The sequence below is a fragment of the Trichosurus vulpecula genome, chromosome 3, assembly GCF_011100635.1.
Source record: "Trichosurus vulpecula isolate mTriVul1 chromosome 3, mTriVul1.pri, whole genome shotgun sequence".
NCBI lineage: Eukaryota > Metazoa > Chordata > Mammalia > Diprotodontia > Phalangeridae > Trichosurus > Trichosurus vulpecula.
In genome coordinates this window covers 292304792-292321273 of record NC_050575.1, presented here as the reverse complement: position 1 = coordinate 292321273, position 16482 = coordinate 292304792, and the positions used below count along the sequence as shown (strand labels likewise).

Below are 16482 nucleotides of genomic sequence, written 5' to 3'. Positions count from 1 at the left end.
ACAACAGACTCTGTGACTCCTCCCCTCATTCCCAGAGCACCTAGTCACACTTACAGCAGTATTTGCCCAAGGCACAACTATCTCTAATTGGGAGAGGGGAAAAAGAATCCATAGCTAATGTAAGGCTCCACCAAGAAGTCAGGATCTAGTTGTCCAAGAGGCAGAGTGGGCATAGCATGTGGCAGTTGCAGGGATTGGGAGGGGGAAGGGTAAGGAAAGACATGAATCCAATCTATCAAACTCATTTTTTTTTAGGAATTTCACCCTCTGCCTTGCAGATCCTCATCAGTGAACAGGCTACAACAGGAATTCATCTTTATGGGGCTAGATACAAATAACTGCCCATCTCAACCATCTAAAAGGGACAAAGAGAGGTGGTCCCTATCTGAAGCCTCTAATAAATTTAGCTGATTCTGTAACAATAAATCTCAGAACTCAGAGGTGTTCAGCATGTCAACATTGGCTCCATTAGACCACTCCTTCAGGAGCCATTTCTCCAGGAATTTATCAGTTTTCTGTTTGTCTCAAGTAATCAGCTCAGTACCTGGGTGGAGAAGGTCCACCCCATACCCTGCTCCCTCAAGGGAGGGAATCATCCTTCTCCCAGAAGCAGTTGCTCCTGAGAACAAACCCCAAAATCTGAAATAGTATTAGAAAGAAATTTATTAGGTTATTTGGTAGAGGAGCAGTTAGGTCATGCAGTGGATAGAGCACTGGTCCTGGAGTCATGAAGACTCCTCTTCCAGAGTTCAAATCTGGCTTCAAACACTTAATAGCTGTGGGACTCTGGGCAAGTCATTTAACCTGTTTGCCTCAGTTTCCTCATTGCAAGATGAGCTGGAGAAGGAAATGGCAAACCACTCTAATATTTTTGCCAAGAGGCCCCCAAATGGGGTCACCAAGAGTTGGACATGATTAAAAAAATGATTGAACAACAATTGATAGAGAAGAGAGAACCAGAAAGGAGGTGTGGCTGCCTCCCCTCCAGGCTCTAAAAGTTTTACATTATATAGGATTTAGACAAGGGTGTACACACAGACACACAGACACACACACAGACACACACACACACACACACACACACACACACACACACGGGCACACTCCCAGCAGATATGCAGTTAAGCAATCTTGCTGAGGGGGCAGCTTGAAAGCAATGTAAATTGAGATAGATAAAAGTAAATATGCAATAAAATTTGAGCAAAGCCAAAACACAAGAGAAGCTGGAATTTAGGGGGACCCGTCATAAGTCCTGGCGGTGGAAACCCAAAATGAGAATGCCCTAGAAGGAACCCAAAATCCCTTGTAACGTCTCCAGCATTACCAGAGAGTTACTGGGTTCAGGCAACATTTTGTGGGTGGACAACAACCTTTAATCACATAAGGTGAGGTTTAAAATGTCTGATAATTTTTGCCGAACAAATAAATCATTTTTCTCACATAATAATAAGATAATTATGGAGTTGTTACTGTTATTTACCATTGGTGAGAGTTTCCAATTATCTTCTTCACTTCTGTTCCATGGCTGTAATATCAACAGGATGCATTTTCTCTGTCTGTCCCCCATGCCTGGAATGTTTTCCTGGAATAGACTCTGCCTACTGACTTTCTTGACTTTCTTAAAGTCCCACCTAACATCCTACCTTTTACAGGAAGCTTTTCCCAACCCCTCTTAATTCTAATGCCTTCCTTCAGTTAATTATTTCCCATTTTTCCCATATATGCCTTGTCTGTATATACTAGCTTGTATATTGCTTATCCTAGTAGACCATGAGCTCCTTGAGGGCAGAGACTTGTCTTTTGCCTCTTTTTGTATCCCCAGGACTTAGCACAGTGCCTGGCACAAAATAGGTGCTTATTAAATGTTTACTGATTGATTGAACTAGAACCAGAATCTCTGGGTTAGAGGCCAAATGGAAGATCTCTGGCTGTAACCCATCACTTCCCATCTGCATTAGGAGAGATCCTTTCATTCATGGCTCCACCAGATCCATCTTTGCATTCTTTGCACAATCCCTAAAACTGCTGGAGTCCAAAGGAAAAGGAGATTACTGCAGAACATAGTAACCTCAAGGTTTAGTGTGCATGCATGGCATAGGGAGCTACTTCCCCAAATGGGTAGAGGCATTTGAAGAGCAGGATGAAGGATAGCACAGGGAAAGAGAAGAGGGGTTGATACATACCTCTATAGTAGGGGAGAGTACAAGATGCTTTATGCGGCCCCTGGGAATTGGGTTATAAGTATAATCCAATGAGTCCTTGCTTCAGTGACAGAGCTGAATCACTTGGAGTTTCTTAGATGCTTCTTAGCAGGCAGCCCTACATTACCCTAAGTGTCTCACCTTCAACTTTTTCTCAAGTTCTTCCAAATTTCGCCCTCCCAAAATTCAATCTTCAGCTTTCTTCACAATCCCAGAGTCCTCCAAACAGTTTGAATAATTTCCTTCTTTTTCAACCCGAGTGTTTTCTTTCTCATTCTTTCTTCATGTACAACTTCCTTCAGAGGATAGAAATAAAAATACAAAAATCCATAAGGGATGAGAATGGGTCAGTCTAAAGGGATATTTTGTATGTATTTATTTAGTACTGATTCATCTGTGTGAATCTTGTTTCCATATGATTGAATATAAGCTTCTCAAGGGCAGGAACTTACTCAAGGCCATGCATATAATACTTAGTAAATACCTTTGTAGTTGTTTATCCTTCGTTCTTGAAGAGGACCATGATATCAGGGAAGTCATGCCATGACATTCAAGTGAATTGGATTTAAGTGAGGCAGGGCTGTGCAGAGTTACCATCCTCACTTTCTTCTCTGGAGCCATCTGGGTCCAGTGGCAAGATAAAGATCATGATGACTGGAGAGGGCCCTCAGTAAATACAGTGAGTATCAAATAAATTAATAAAGAGATGTGCTTTAAAAAAAAAAAAAAGACCTGAGTAGGAAGAAAAGCAAAAGGTAGTTGGTAAGACAAAGTAAGAGGTTAGCAGAAAAGGGAAGGAAGAATGTGACTATCAAAGTTGTTAAATAAGGGATAATGAAATCGTCAAGGTGTTAAGGAGCTGCTAATGAGCTGGGTGATAATTCTCAGAAGTGCAGTTTGAAAAACAGAGACTTGGAAAGTACTGAGAGCAAGGGGATTTTGCAGTAACTTACACTGAAGCTGTGATTGTTTTCCTGCCAAGGCTAAGTCAATTTACCTTTGGGAGCCCACATTTCTTTATCTGTAAAACAAGAGGGTTGTCGGAAAAGCCCCTTCCAGCTCTTTCTGGTGTCCATCTTCACCACGGCGGAAGCAGGGCTAGCATGCCCGAGTCACCACCATGCAGCTGTTGGTCCCCGCCCAGATTCATCACACCCTCGAGGTAACCCGGCAGGAGACCCTCACCCAGATCAAGGCCCATGTGGCGTCCCTGGAGGGCATCGCCCTCCCCCCCCAGGATCAGGTCCTGCTTCTAGGGGGCTCCCCGCTGGAGGATGAAGCCATCTTGGGGCAGTGCAAGGTAGAGTCTCTGTCCACCTTGGAAGTGGCTGGCCAGATGCTAGGAGGTAAAGCCTATGGCTCTCTGGCCTGAGCTGAAAAAATGAGGGGTCAGACTCCCAAGATGACCAAACTGGATGAAAAGAAGAAGAAGAAAGAAGAAGGAGGAGGAGGAGGAGGAGAAGGAGAAGAAGAAGACAACCATGATTAGTGGCCACCTTTGGCAAGAAGGGCTCCAATGCCAGCTCCTAATCTCCTGGCACTTTCTGTCTGTCCCCAGTAAAGCCGCTACGACTCTACTAAGAAAAAAAAAGCCCCTCTGAGCTCAAAAACTGTGATCCTAGGATACCTGGCCTTCAAGATCTCAGATCATCATGACAATTTCCCTCTTTTGCCTAGCTTAATGATAGACACTCACATTCACATCACTCTCCTTACAAACCTAGAAGATGTGCATTACAAGTATTCTTGTCATCATTTTACATCTGAGGACTTTGAGGCTCAGAAAGTTTAAGTGATTGTTAAGTATCATATGACAAAAGAAAAGGTTTCAGAGAAGGAAGGGAACATGCATTTATTAAGCTCCTACTATGTACCAGGAACTGTGCTGAGTACTCTACAAATATCAAATTTGAGCCTCACAACAGCCCTAGGAAGTAGATGCTTAAATGACTTGCCCAAGGTCACACAGCTAGTACACTCATGAGGCTAGATTTGTACTCAGTTCTTCTTGACTCCAGATCCAGTGCTCTATCTACTGTGAAAAAAATCTACCCAGAGAAATCTGCAAAGATGTATATGAACTGATACAAAGTGAAATGAGCAAAGCCAGGAGAACAGATTTATCCAGTAATAACAACATCATAAAGAAAAACAACTTTAAAAGACTTAAGAACTATTATCGACACATTGACCTGGACTCCTTACTCTCACTCCCCTCCCCATCCAATCAGTTGCCAAATCCTGTTGATTCTGTCTTTGCTCCATCTTTCCCATGCATCTCTTTCTCTCTAACGCTACAACTACCCTGGTGCAGGTCCTCATCATCTCACACTTCAATGGTTGCATTAGCCTGCAGGTTGGTCTCCCTGCCTCAAATCTCTCCCCACTCTAATCCATCCCCCACTTAGCTCCCAAATTGATCTTCCTAAAGCACAGATCTGACCATGTCCTCCCTTGTTCAATAAATTGCAGCACTTCCCTCTTACCTCTCAGATCAACTATAAAATCCTCTGGTTTTTAAAATTCTTCATTGCCTGACCCATTCCTACCTTTCCAGACCTATGCCTTCCTTTTCTCCATGGCCTCTGAGATCCAATGACATTGGCCTTCTTGAAGCTCCTCACATATATAATAATCCATTTCCTGCCTTTGGGCATTTTCATTGGGCATTCCCCATGCCTAGAATTCTCTCCCTCCTCACCTCAACCTTCTGACTTTCCTGTTTCCTTCAAGTCTCCCCTGAAGTCCCACCTTCTGCAAGAAGCCCTTCCTGATCCTCCCTAACCTTAGCACCTTCCCTTTGGGACTCTAATTTATATAATATATTTATATATGTATATAATTACTCTAATTTATCTTTTATTATCATTATATCTTATTATATTTACATAGTTGCTTGCATATTGTCTTCCCATTAGACTACGAGTTTCTTGAAAACAAGGATTGTATTGTGCCTTTCTTTGTATCGGCAGTGCTTAGCACAGTGCTTGGCACACAGTAGGTACTTAATAAATGCTTGTAAACTTAATTTGACCAAACCCAATTCCAGAAGACAGGCTCTGCGTACCTCCTGAACAAGAGGTGATGGACTCACAGCGTCCATTGATTTTGTTGTTGTTCACTCGTTTCAGTTGCGTCCAATTCTTTGTGACCCATTTGGGGTTTTCTTGGCAAAGATACTGCAATGGTTTGTCTTTTCCTTCTCTAGCTCACTTTACAGATGAGGAAATTGAAGCAAACAGGGTTAAGTGACTTGCCCAGGGTCACACTGATAGTAAGTGTCTGAGGCCAGATTTGAAATCAGGTCTTCCTAACTCCAGGTCCAGTCACCTAAGTGCCATACATATACATATACATATACATATACATATACATATATATATATATATACACATACACATACACACATGCACATATGTATATATGCACGTGCATACATATATGCACATGTATTGCATATACATATACTTGGGGGTACCCTGACCAATGCAGGAATTTCTTTTGCATGATGATGTATTTTTATTAAATTAGCATTTTGTTTTTCTTTCCTTTTTTTTTTTGATGTGTGGGAAGCGGTAGGAGAGAAAATAGATTTTTCTTAATTTAAAAAATGATATTAACATTTTTATGATGTAAGTATCAGATGCAAGATTCACTCCCAAATCTCTCCTGACTGCAGTTCTAGAATTATTTTCACTAAATCACAAGACTTCTGTGGGGGTTATATTCACAAGGCAATCTGGAAAAGACTTAGGAGAACAGAATTCCAATTAGTTGTTTGATTAGTCCGGGGCTAATAAACCCTAGCTATTTGAATGAAATCCCTGAATTCCTTCCCTCCCTCTCTCCCAACTCTGTTCTTTTCTGTGACTAGCTTGTAAGGTGGTCTGGCATAACGAAAAAGCTTTAAGCAAGTGCTTGGGGAGTTTGAGATGTTATAACCCCTTCCACCCTCAGAGGAACAGCCCAGTTCCCCTTTGCTGTGGCCACTCATGTTTAGGTTACTCATTTTCTCCTGGGTGACAGTGATTGAGTCACTGCTCCAACCCATAGGGGTTATGGGAAAGTGCTGTGCTTACTGTAATGAGTAAAAATTTTGCAACTGAGAATGTGCTTTCTAGAAATGTATAACAACAAACGTTTTTTATGAAGAAAAACCAAAGAATTTCATTGTTGGGAAGGACCTTGGTTGCCATCCAGTCCACCCCATGCCCACAAAAGAATCCCCTCTCCACCATGGTAGAGAAGTGGTTATGTAGCCTTTGCTTAGAAACCTCCAAGGGGCAGAAACTCAACACGTCCTGACATAGTGGCCAAGGCAAAGGGGAACTACACTTCTCCTCTGAGCATGGAATGAATTAGAACATAAGTTCCCTCGGTCTTCTCAACTGTAGAGTGGGAGTGACAATACCTGTAATACCTATCTCCTATGGTTTTGGGTAAAGTGATTTATGTATTTTAAGACTGAAATAAACGTGAGCTGGTGTAACTAACCAGAGCAAAAAGGCAGATGTAAAGGATGAAAATTACTGCCACAGCCAAGAGGAGGATGGGCAAGACTGAGCTTTAGGGAAGTACTGAAGTGGACAAATTTTCTTTTCCATTTCTTCCTCTTCTGCCCAGCTCTAGTTGGCATTTAATAAATGTCATTGTTGCTTCTGTCCCCAGGATGCAACATCTGGGCTTTAGCAATCCAGCTAAAAGCCTAAACAGTAAAGGCTAAAGAAATGTCAGTTGTTATTATGTTAATTGAGATTTATCTCCTCTCTCTTTTAGATGACCTTTTGGCGGACTGTACAGGTGGTGCCCACAGCCCAGGTGTCCTAGGATCCTTGGGACTGATAGATTTTCCCACCACCAAGTACTGAGAACCAGATCTGGGGACCTAGTGTTACATGTCCGCAAGACTGGCAGAAATCCTGGCTAAAGTCCTGTTATCTTCTGCCCTGGTCAGAAGCACACCTGGAGTGTTCTGTTTAGTTCTGGGAGGCCCGTTTTGGGAAGGTCACTGGTTAGCTGGAGAGCATACAGAGGAAGACAACCAGGATGGTGAAAGGCGTCCAGGATTTGCTGTATGAAGGTTGGTTAAAGAAACTGGTCATGTTTAAATAGCCTTGAAGAAAGATTTGAGGGGCACTATTTTCCAAGGCCTTTTGTCTTACTCCAGTGTTATGGAAGGGAGGTTCAGAACCCAAAATTAGGGACACTTGCTTTGCTTTAGAAGTGTTGGCATGGAGAAAGAGGGCACTCCTTGCATGATGAACGCAATAGCAACCCTTCTCAGTTGCAAAATCTTTTTTTTTTTTTCATCTACAACTCTGGTTCTGGGTTGCAATTATAAATGAGTACACTGGAGGGCACCGCTTACCTGCATTTCACTTGGGAGATCCCAATTCGAGTTAAAAGTTAAACTAAGCTTGGAGCAGCCTAAGTATATTTTCTTTATATCAGACCTTTATTATAGAGATCTCTAACATGTCATAGTCATGGGATTTAAAACTAGGAGAGAACTTAGGAACCCTCTGATCCAATCTCCTCATCTTACAGATGAGGAAGCTGGGTCCCAGAGAAGTTAAATGATTCACCAAAGGTTACAGATGTTAGTAGAGAAGACATTCAAACCCAGGTCCTCCGATCTCACATCCAGTGCCCAATCCAGCCTAGAAACGTGAGAATGTGATTTGGAAGTAAAGCAACTAATGACACTTCCTTAGAATGCCAGAGGAGCTTCAGGTTTAGGGTAGTGAAGGGTGAGCTAGCTCACAGATTTCAGTGACATCATAGGCTCATAGATTTAGAGCTACAAGGGACATAAATCCAAACTTCTCCTTTTACCGATGAGGAAACTGAGGCACCGGAGAAGTTAAGTGATTTGCCCAAGGTCATACATGTAGAAAGTTTCAAAGGTAGGATATTAAAGGCTCTCATGGAAATCAGATCACTGACTAAAATGCTATGGAATATTTTATTTGTGTATGTTTGTACATATGTGTATATGGATGTATATAAAACATACAGATGTATTTATACATTAAGCTGGAGGTGTCTAGGTGGCACAGTGGATGGAGTTAGGAAGACCTGAGTTCAAATCTGGCTTCAGATACTTACTAGCTAGGTGACCCTGGGCAAGTCACTTAACCCCAGTTGCCCCAGTTTCCTCAGCTGTAAAATAAGCTAGAGAAGGAAATGGCAAACCACTGTAACTGGGTGGCCCTGGTCAAATCACAATCTCTGTCTGCCTCAATTTCCTTATCTCATAGCTCTTACCTCTCAGGGTTGTGGGAATCAAATGAAATAACATTTATAAAGTGTTTTGTAAACCTTAAAGTGCTGTATAAATGCTAGTAGTTATCCCCATTTTATAGATTCAGAAACTGAGGCTCAGGGGGATAAGTAAGTTGCCCAGAGATACATATCTAGTATTTCAGATATAGACTTTGGACAGAGGCCTTCTTGACTCCAAGGCTGTATCATGCTTTTTCCTACATAGGGCAGGAAATGTACAGCTCCCTCTCAGACAAGTATAGTGTGGTGAACCTCAATTTGTCATGGGTCTATGGTTCTCCCTGCACATGTCAGCAATAGTAAATGGTTCAGGTCTCTTGGCTTTTGACTTGAAATCTATATTTACTTAAACTTAAGACTCTGGAAGTCATACAAATCTAGAGACAGAACATTGAGCTGTATATAACTTGAAAGCAGCCCAATATAAAATTTATAGTTCTCTTGTAGTTTCACCAAAATAAAAGTTATCAACTTCACAGGATTGTGATGCAAAAGCTCTTAAAGTGCTGCACAAATGGGCATTGTGATTGTATTAATAAGTGGTTCTTCACTTTATGAAAGGATTCACCATAGGATTTCTTTGGCTAACAAGCTCTCCTAGAGGATTTAAAATATGAATCAATTTTCCAGAATGCAACTGGCACTCAGCTTCTCAGAAACACATCTATTCTGTCTCACAAGCTACATTGGCATTGAAAATTGCTTGCAGTAACGGACTATCATCAGCAGGTGTCTCTGTTGTCCTTGGGGTTGATGCTCAGTCTTGTCCCTTCATTGGCCTCATCTGAGACTTACTTTGCTTTCATTTGAGAAGTAAGAAAACAGCCCACCAAGATCTGATGTATCATGAAATTAAATGAGAAAAACTTGCCTGTGCTTTTAGGAAGGTTCTGAGACCCAAACACTTCTCTGTAAAGGTTAAGTTCCCCAAGAACTCAAAGCATGTTCTCACCACCAAAGTCTTGACATTTTCAAATGTCTCGGTGGCTGAAATGAATGTGGTTTTATCAATGAAAAGGACACTAAAGCTGGTACCATTTGCTTTATTGCATCACTCTAAGGCATGGAGGCTTTCTATTTCTCTTGCAACTGAAATTTTCTATGAGTTTTCTCCTAGAGACTATCATGGCTTTTCCACTTGTGACTCCAGTGCTTAGGAAAATGTTTTCATTCATTTATTCATTCATTCATTCCTGCTGCCACCATAGATTGTGGGAGAGACTGAGTTTGCAGTATGTAAATTAACAAACTTGAAATCCAGAAAATCTGAGTTTCAATCCCTCTTCAGACACTTATTAGCTGTATGATTGAGCAAATCGATTAACCTCTCTCATCCTCAGTTCTCTCATTTGTAAATGAGGGATAATAAATAGTACTTCCGCCCAGGGTTATTGTGAGGCTCAAAAGAAATAGCACATGTAAAATGTTTTGTAAACCTTGAAGCGCTGTATGTACATTAGCTGTCATCACCATCATTGGGTCTGGAAAATGGTAAGTGGGAGTCAACAGGTAGAGTGAAAAGGAAGAGCTAAATAGAAGTTCATAAAAGGAAAGCCTGTCTGTTAGGCTGCCCATGGTCTCCCAGCCGTGCTCCTTTGGTAACAGAAACCAACAGACTAGCCCAGTTGCGTATCTGTTGATTTAACGGGGCCACACTAACTAGGACCTGATCTTACAGTTCCCCTCATTGCTCATCCTGGTCTGGTACTCTGGTACCCTGTGGGCGGGTTACCAGCAAATAGGCCACAAACTCTTTCTATCACAAGGTCATTAGGTAAAAACACCTCTATTGATGAATTCAATCAATTAAGCTAGGTGCAAAAAAAAAAAATAGAAAGTCCTTAATCAAGTGAAAATCATTAGTTGAAATGAGACAGTAGTCAGCCATGCCCTATGGGGTTTAAATAAAAATAGCAAGCTAATTGGAAATTGGGTGTCCAGTGATTTGGCCAGCCTCATCATGGGAGCAGTTCCAGTCAAGCCCCTGGAAGGATCCACTAGAGAAATGGAGGAGCCTCTATCTCCTTCCTCATCCCAGACCAAAAGATGACCTTGTGAATTTTTAAAAGACTTTGGACTTCCCACGGCAATGGTATTGTCTACTTTGGGAGCTTAGGACAAGCTAGGCGCAGTGAAGAAAGGTAGTTTCAGACTATAACAGAAACCCAGTAGAAAGCTATACCAGGCCAAAGCAGAATTGGATGAGGGTTGCATGGATTTCCAAAAACCAGCCGCAGAGGCTTAACCCCGTGCCACATATGCTCTGTACTTGAGCTAACTTTCCCCTCTGAATTCCAGGCTATCTCCAGTTCTCCTGATCTGTATCTTGCCACTGGATCCAACTGAAGGAGAGAGTGAGGCTAGTAACTTTGCACAGCCCTCCTGCATTTAAATCCAGTTCACTTGCATATCATGGCATCATCTCCCTGAAGTCACGGTCCTCTTTAAGAACAAAGGACAAACAACAACTTTCCCCTGGACTCTGTATGTACTTTTGGGGGAGTCCCTCCCAAACAGGGAGGGGATATTTTATACCCAGTGTTCTTATCAAACCATTAGCAAAGTCCCATTTCTAAAGGCTAATTAAATCTGACTGATAAGTTATCAACTAATAATCACTGGGAAACATTTCAATGGGGGCTTTTAAGCTATAGTTCTAGTGAACCACCCACAACCTCTCAGGGTTATCCCTAGGAATCTGATGAGACAAGTACCCAAGCACCCTTTGAAAACCTGACCTGCCAACAAAAATGGGGTTATTGTTTGTGTTTGCTGACGATTGTTAAGCTCACACACACAAAAATTAATTTTTTTTAAAAGTCCCATCTGGTTGCAACATTTTCTGAAGTGCTCTGAGTTTCCACATTTAGGAATTCAAGACATAAACAGATGTATAGTTCTTTCCACAATCCAGTCACAAGCAAGTAATTTTTTAAATATGTTTTTTAGGGAAAAATAAAATTTCCCCAAAAGATTTCAGCTACACAAGGTGATAAATCAATCAGATGTGTGGGGAGGTAATTTTTAGGCCAGAAACCATGAAATCTTCTTAAATGAATAATTGAGATAAATGCCACTGGCATTCTTTGTTAGGAAGGTACATGCCAAATGGATGGATGAAAACATCAGATTTGGAAAAATATTTTCTTGACTGGGGTCATTGCTCAGACTTTGCTCAGCTTGGTTGTGTTTTCTGTCTTCGTTTGTTTTCCTGGACCTCTGATTTCTTTGGTGTGAGAATTCTCAGGAAAGAAACTCCCCCTACCATTTTTTTATGAGGCAATCTGGGTTAAGTGACTTGCCCAGGGTCACACAGGTAGTACGCATCTGAGGTCACATTTGAACTCAGGTCCTCCTGACTCCAGGGCTGGTACTCTATCCACTGCATCACCTAATTGCCCCTTGTCCATACCATTCTTGTGTGAATACAACTGCAACTGCTCTGAATGGGCAGTCTTAGAAAGTTGCCTGGGACACTGCAAAATTCGGTGACTTGCCCTGAGTCACATACTCAGTAGGAGTCAGAGACCAGAGGTGAGACTTGAACCCATGTCCTCCTGATTCTGGGGTTCATTCATTTTTTAAATTATAATTTTTTGTCTTACTATCCTTTTCTCATTGTGAAATCATCTTCTCATCATGGATGCTTCGGTCTTTATTAAGGAAATTTTCTTTTTTAAAAAATTAAATTTTATTTTATTTTCAGATTTAAATCTCTCCTTCTCTCTTTCCCTCTCTCCCACTATTGAGAAGGCAAGAAAAACAAAACCCATTTCAAATATGCGTAGTCATGCAAAACAAATTCCCACCTTAGCCATATCTAAAAAAGAAAGAAAATACCTCTGAGTCCCTCTCAAAGGTTATTGGGGGGAGGGGGCACGGATGAGCACCAGATACAATCCTTAGCTTTCTGGCTACCTCAGACTTCTTCCCAGATCTAATGGGGCACTGAGGAGAAGCTAAGGAACCTTGACCTACCCTGAACCTGAGCCAGGGTTTAAAAATCGAGCTTTCCCCACAATCTGCTCCTTATTTTCCACTTGTCCCTTACCCCTTGAATCTTCCAAGAACTGGGTGGAATGAGAAGGAAAGGGTGTGTTGTCATCACCCCTCCTGCCCCCCAAGCTAATTCAGCCAGTATTGAGGGTCCCTAGACACCCACAGCCAGAGAGCCCATCAACCCAATCAGTTCATTTTTTTAGCCTAATAAATATTTAAAGCTCAAAAAAAAAAAAAGAAAGAAAAGTAATTATGCTCCAATTTGCATTCTGACTCCCTCAGCTCTCTACAGGATGTTTCCTAATGATCACTACTAAGTGTTTCAAAGTTGAGTATCATCACAATATTGCAGTTATTATGCATTATATACATTGTTTTCCTTGTTTTTCTCACTTCACTTTGCATCAGTTCATAGAAGTCTTCCCAGGTTCTTATAAAACCATTCCCTTCATCATTTCTTATAGCATAATAGTTTTCCATCACATTTACCATAACTTGTTTAGCCATTCCCCAATTGATGGGCAACTCCTCAATTCCTAGTTCCTTGCCACCACAAAAAGAGCTGCTATAAATATTCCTGTACATATAGATTCTTTTCTTCTTCCTTTGATCTCTCTGGAAACCTCTGGAATACCTAGACCTAGTAGTAGTATCACTGGGTCAAAGGGTAGGCACAGTTTAACAGTTTGGGAGGCATAGTTCCAAATTGTTTACCGGAACGGTTAGACCAGCTCACAGGTCCACCAACAGTGCATTAGTGTACCCGTTGTCCCACAGCCCCTCCAGCACTCGTCATTTTCCTTTTTTGCCACCTTAACCAACATGATGGGTGTGAGTACCTTTGAGGTTGATTCTTTATTTAGTATACCAAGCTGCCTCTCTCCTGCTAAGTGTTTAAAAGGAATGGAACTCATACCAAAGAAGCTCTGTCTAGATGGGTTCTTTTATTGCCCTTTGCTTTTAAAATTGAATTGGTTGTTTCCTGGGTCAGAGATCCCCAGTTAGTATCCTTTGGCCCCACATCTGCATGGCAGGATCATCATTCTGGCCCACCAATACAGGAAATGGTCCTAGAACTTCTCTTAGATGTTCGATTGTATCAGAAGATACATTTTCAACCATGGTTAATATAAGTATTTTTCATGAGGTCTTAACACATAAATGTTAATTGGGGGTCAGTGGACCAGTATGGTGACATTATGCCAGCTTATTTCATAAAGGTCCACCTCTCAACATAGGTCTAGAGTCCGTCTTCCCAAACCTATCTTGGAACTGTAAGCCAAGAAGAATTTAAAAAAAAAAAACCCAAACTCCTCCGTTTTATACATTCTGCAAGAGTCCTTTCCTGGTCCACACAACCACTTGATCTTTCATTTCTATGGTTACTTTCTTTTTTTGGGGGGGGGGGAGGCAGGGCAATTGGGGTTAAGTTATTTGCCCAAGGTCATACAACTAGTAAGTATGTCAAGTGTCTGAGGCTGGATTTGAACTCAGGTCCTCCTGACTCCAGGGCCTGTGCTCCACTCACTGAGCCACCTAGCTGCCCCTCTATGGTTACTTTCTATTCAGTCTATGTATGTCTCCTACATTAGTATGGGAAATTCCTTGATAGAAGAAACTATTTTTGTATTTTTGCTTTTCTTTGTATCCCCAATACTTAGCACAGTGCCTGGCACATATACATTAAGTGCTACCATTCTTATCATGTGGTGAAAGTATTTAAGCTTAAGCTTCAGTATTTGTTGTTTAGTCATTTTTAATCATATTCAACTCTTCCCCATTTTGAGATTTTCTTTGGCAAAGAGTTGTTTGCCATTTCCTTCTTCAGCTCGTTTTATAGATGAAGAAACTGAAGCAAACAGGGTTAAGTGACTTGCCCAGGGTCACACAGCTAGTAACTGTCTGAGGCTGGATTTGAACTCACAAAGATAAGTCTCCCTTCCTCCAGGGCCAGCACTCTATCCACTGACCTTCCAGCGAATAGCCTGAATTAATTTCTTTAAGTATTGACTGATCTGATTTCCTCATTGTCCAAGGGAATCCCAAAGGTCTTCTCCAGCACCACAATTAGAAAGCATTGATTCTGTAGCACTCAGCTTTCCTTGCAGTCCGGCTTTCACAGCCAAACATCGCTACTGGAAAAACCATAGTTTTGACTGGATGGACCTTTGTTGGCAAGGTGATGTCTCTGCTTTTTAGTATACTGTTCAGATTTGCCATAGCTTTCCTTCCAAGGAACAAGTGTCCTTTAATTTCATGGCTGCAGTCACCATCTGCAGTGATCTTTGAGCCCAAGAATAATAAATTCTGACACTGCTTCCATATCTTTTCCCTCTATTTGCCAGGAAGTGATGGGACCAGTTGCCAAGATCTCAGGGTTGGTTTTTTTTTTATGTTAAGCTTCAAGCCAGCTTTTATACTCTCCTCTTTCATCCTCATCAAGAGGCTTCTTAATTCCTCTTCATTTTCTGCCTTCACAGCAGTATCATCTACATATCTGAGATGGTTGATAATTCTCACAGCAACCTTAATTCCAGCTTTTGATTCTTCCAGCCTGGCATTTTGCATGATGTACTCTGCATGTAAGTTAAATAGACAAGGTGATAATATAGAGCTTTGTTATACTACTTTTCCAATCTTTAACCAAACAGTTGTTCCAGGTTCAGTTTTGTTTCTTCTTGACTCATATACAGGTTCTTGAGGATCTAGTATTCCCATTGCTTTGACGACTTAGCATGAACAAACAAACAAACAAACAAAAATTCCTACTGACCAACATAAATTCCAAGTTATATTTTTGTTCAGGGGTCACTCATCTGAATGAAAAAAAAAAAGAAAAAAAATCACTTTTTTTAAGACATGAAGAATGGGGGTGGGGGGGCAGAGCCAATATGGCAGCAAGAAAACAGGGACTCACTTAAACTCTCCCCCAAATCTCTCCAAACACCTGTGAAAAATGGCTCTGAACAAATCTAAGAGCTACAAAACCAATGAAATAATAGAGGGAAACAAGTCTCCAGCCCAAGACAGCCTGGATGGTCACTGGGAAGGGTCTATCGCACTGTGCTGGGAGCAGAGCGCAGCCCAGCATGGGCCGCACCAGGACAGACTAGACTAGGAGTCGGGGGAGTAGGCCTTAGGGCCCTGAATCACTGAGCTGTAGTAGTTACCAGACTTCTCAACCCACAAATGCCAAAGACAACTGCTGGATCTGGGTGAGAGAAGTGCTTAGTCCGGGCCCCCAGTCCTGGGGGTGGTGGAGGTGGTGCGGTGGCAGCAGCAGGAAGCTCCTGCAGCTGCTTCCAGAGTCCCTGGCCCACACGGTGAGAGGAATCAAGCGGCAGATCAGAGCAGGAGTGCAGGGATTGCTTTGCTGGGGCAGAGGCAGGTTCTCTTGCTTTGCCCTGCTTGGATCTGGGTCGTGGTCCTGGTTGGCAGTTCTTGGAGGAGGAGGAGTGCTGGTGTGGCAGAGTTTGCTTGCGGTGACTGTGGAGTAGAAGTAGCTCTGAAAACAGCAGTGCAAGGCCCCTAAAGCTTGGGACAAAGTACTTTCTACTCTAAAAGCAGTCATACCCTGACAAAAAGCTCAAGGGCCAAGTAGTTGGCTGGCAACATGCACAGGCAGGGCAAAAAGGACTCAGACTATGGAATCTTTTTTTGGTGATAAAGAAGATCAAAACATACAGCCAGAAGAAATCAACAAAGTCAAAGAGCCTACATCAAAAGCCTCCAAGAAAAATATGAATTGGGCTCAGGCCATGGAAGAGCTCAAAAAGGATTTGGAAAAGCAAGTAAGAGAAGTAGAGGAAAAATTTGGAAGAGAAATGAGAGTCATGCAAGAAAACCATGAAAAATAAGTCAACGACTTGCTAAAGGAAATACTGAAGAAAATAACACCTTAAAAAATAAACTAACCCAAATGACAAAAGAGCTCCAAAAAGCCAATGAGGAGAAGAATACCTTGAAAGGCAGAATTAACCAAATGGAAAAGGAGGTC

At 41.8% G+C, this 16482-nt stretch overlaps 1 pseudogene; it reads left to right on the top strand.

Annotated features, from left to right (window-relative positions):
- The first annotated feature begins 3321 nt into the window (after nucleotides 1–3321).
- Nucleotides 3322–3731, top strand: LOC118844907 (annotated as a pseudogene).
- The last annotated feature ends 12751 nt before the right edge of the window (nucleotides 3732–16482 follow it).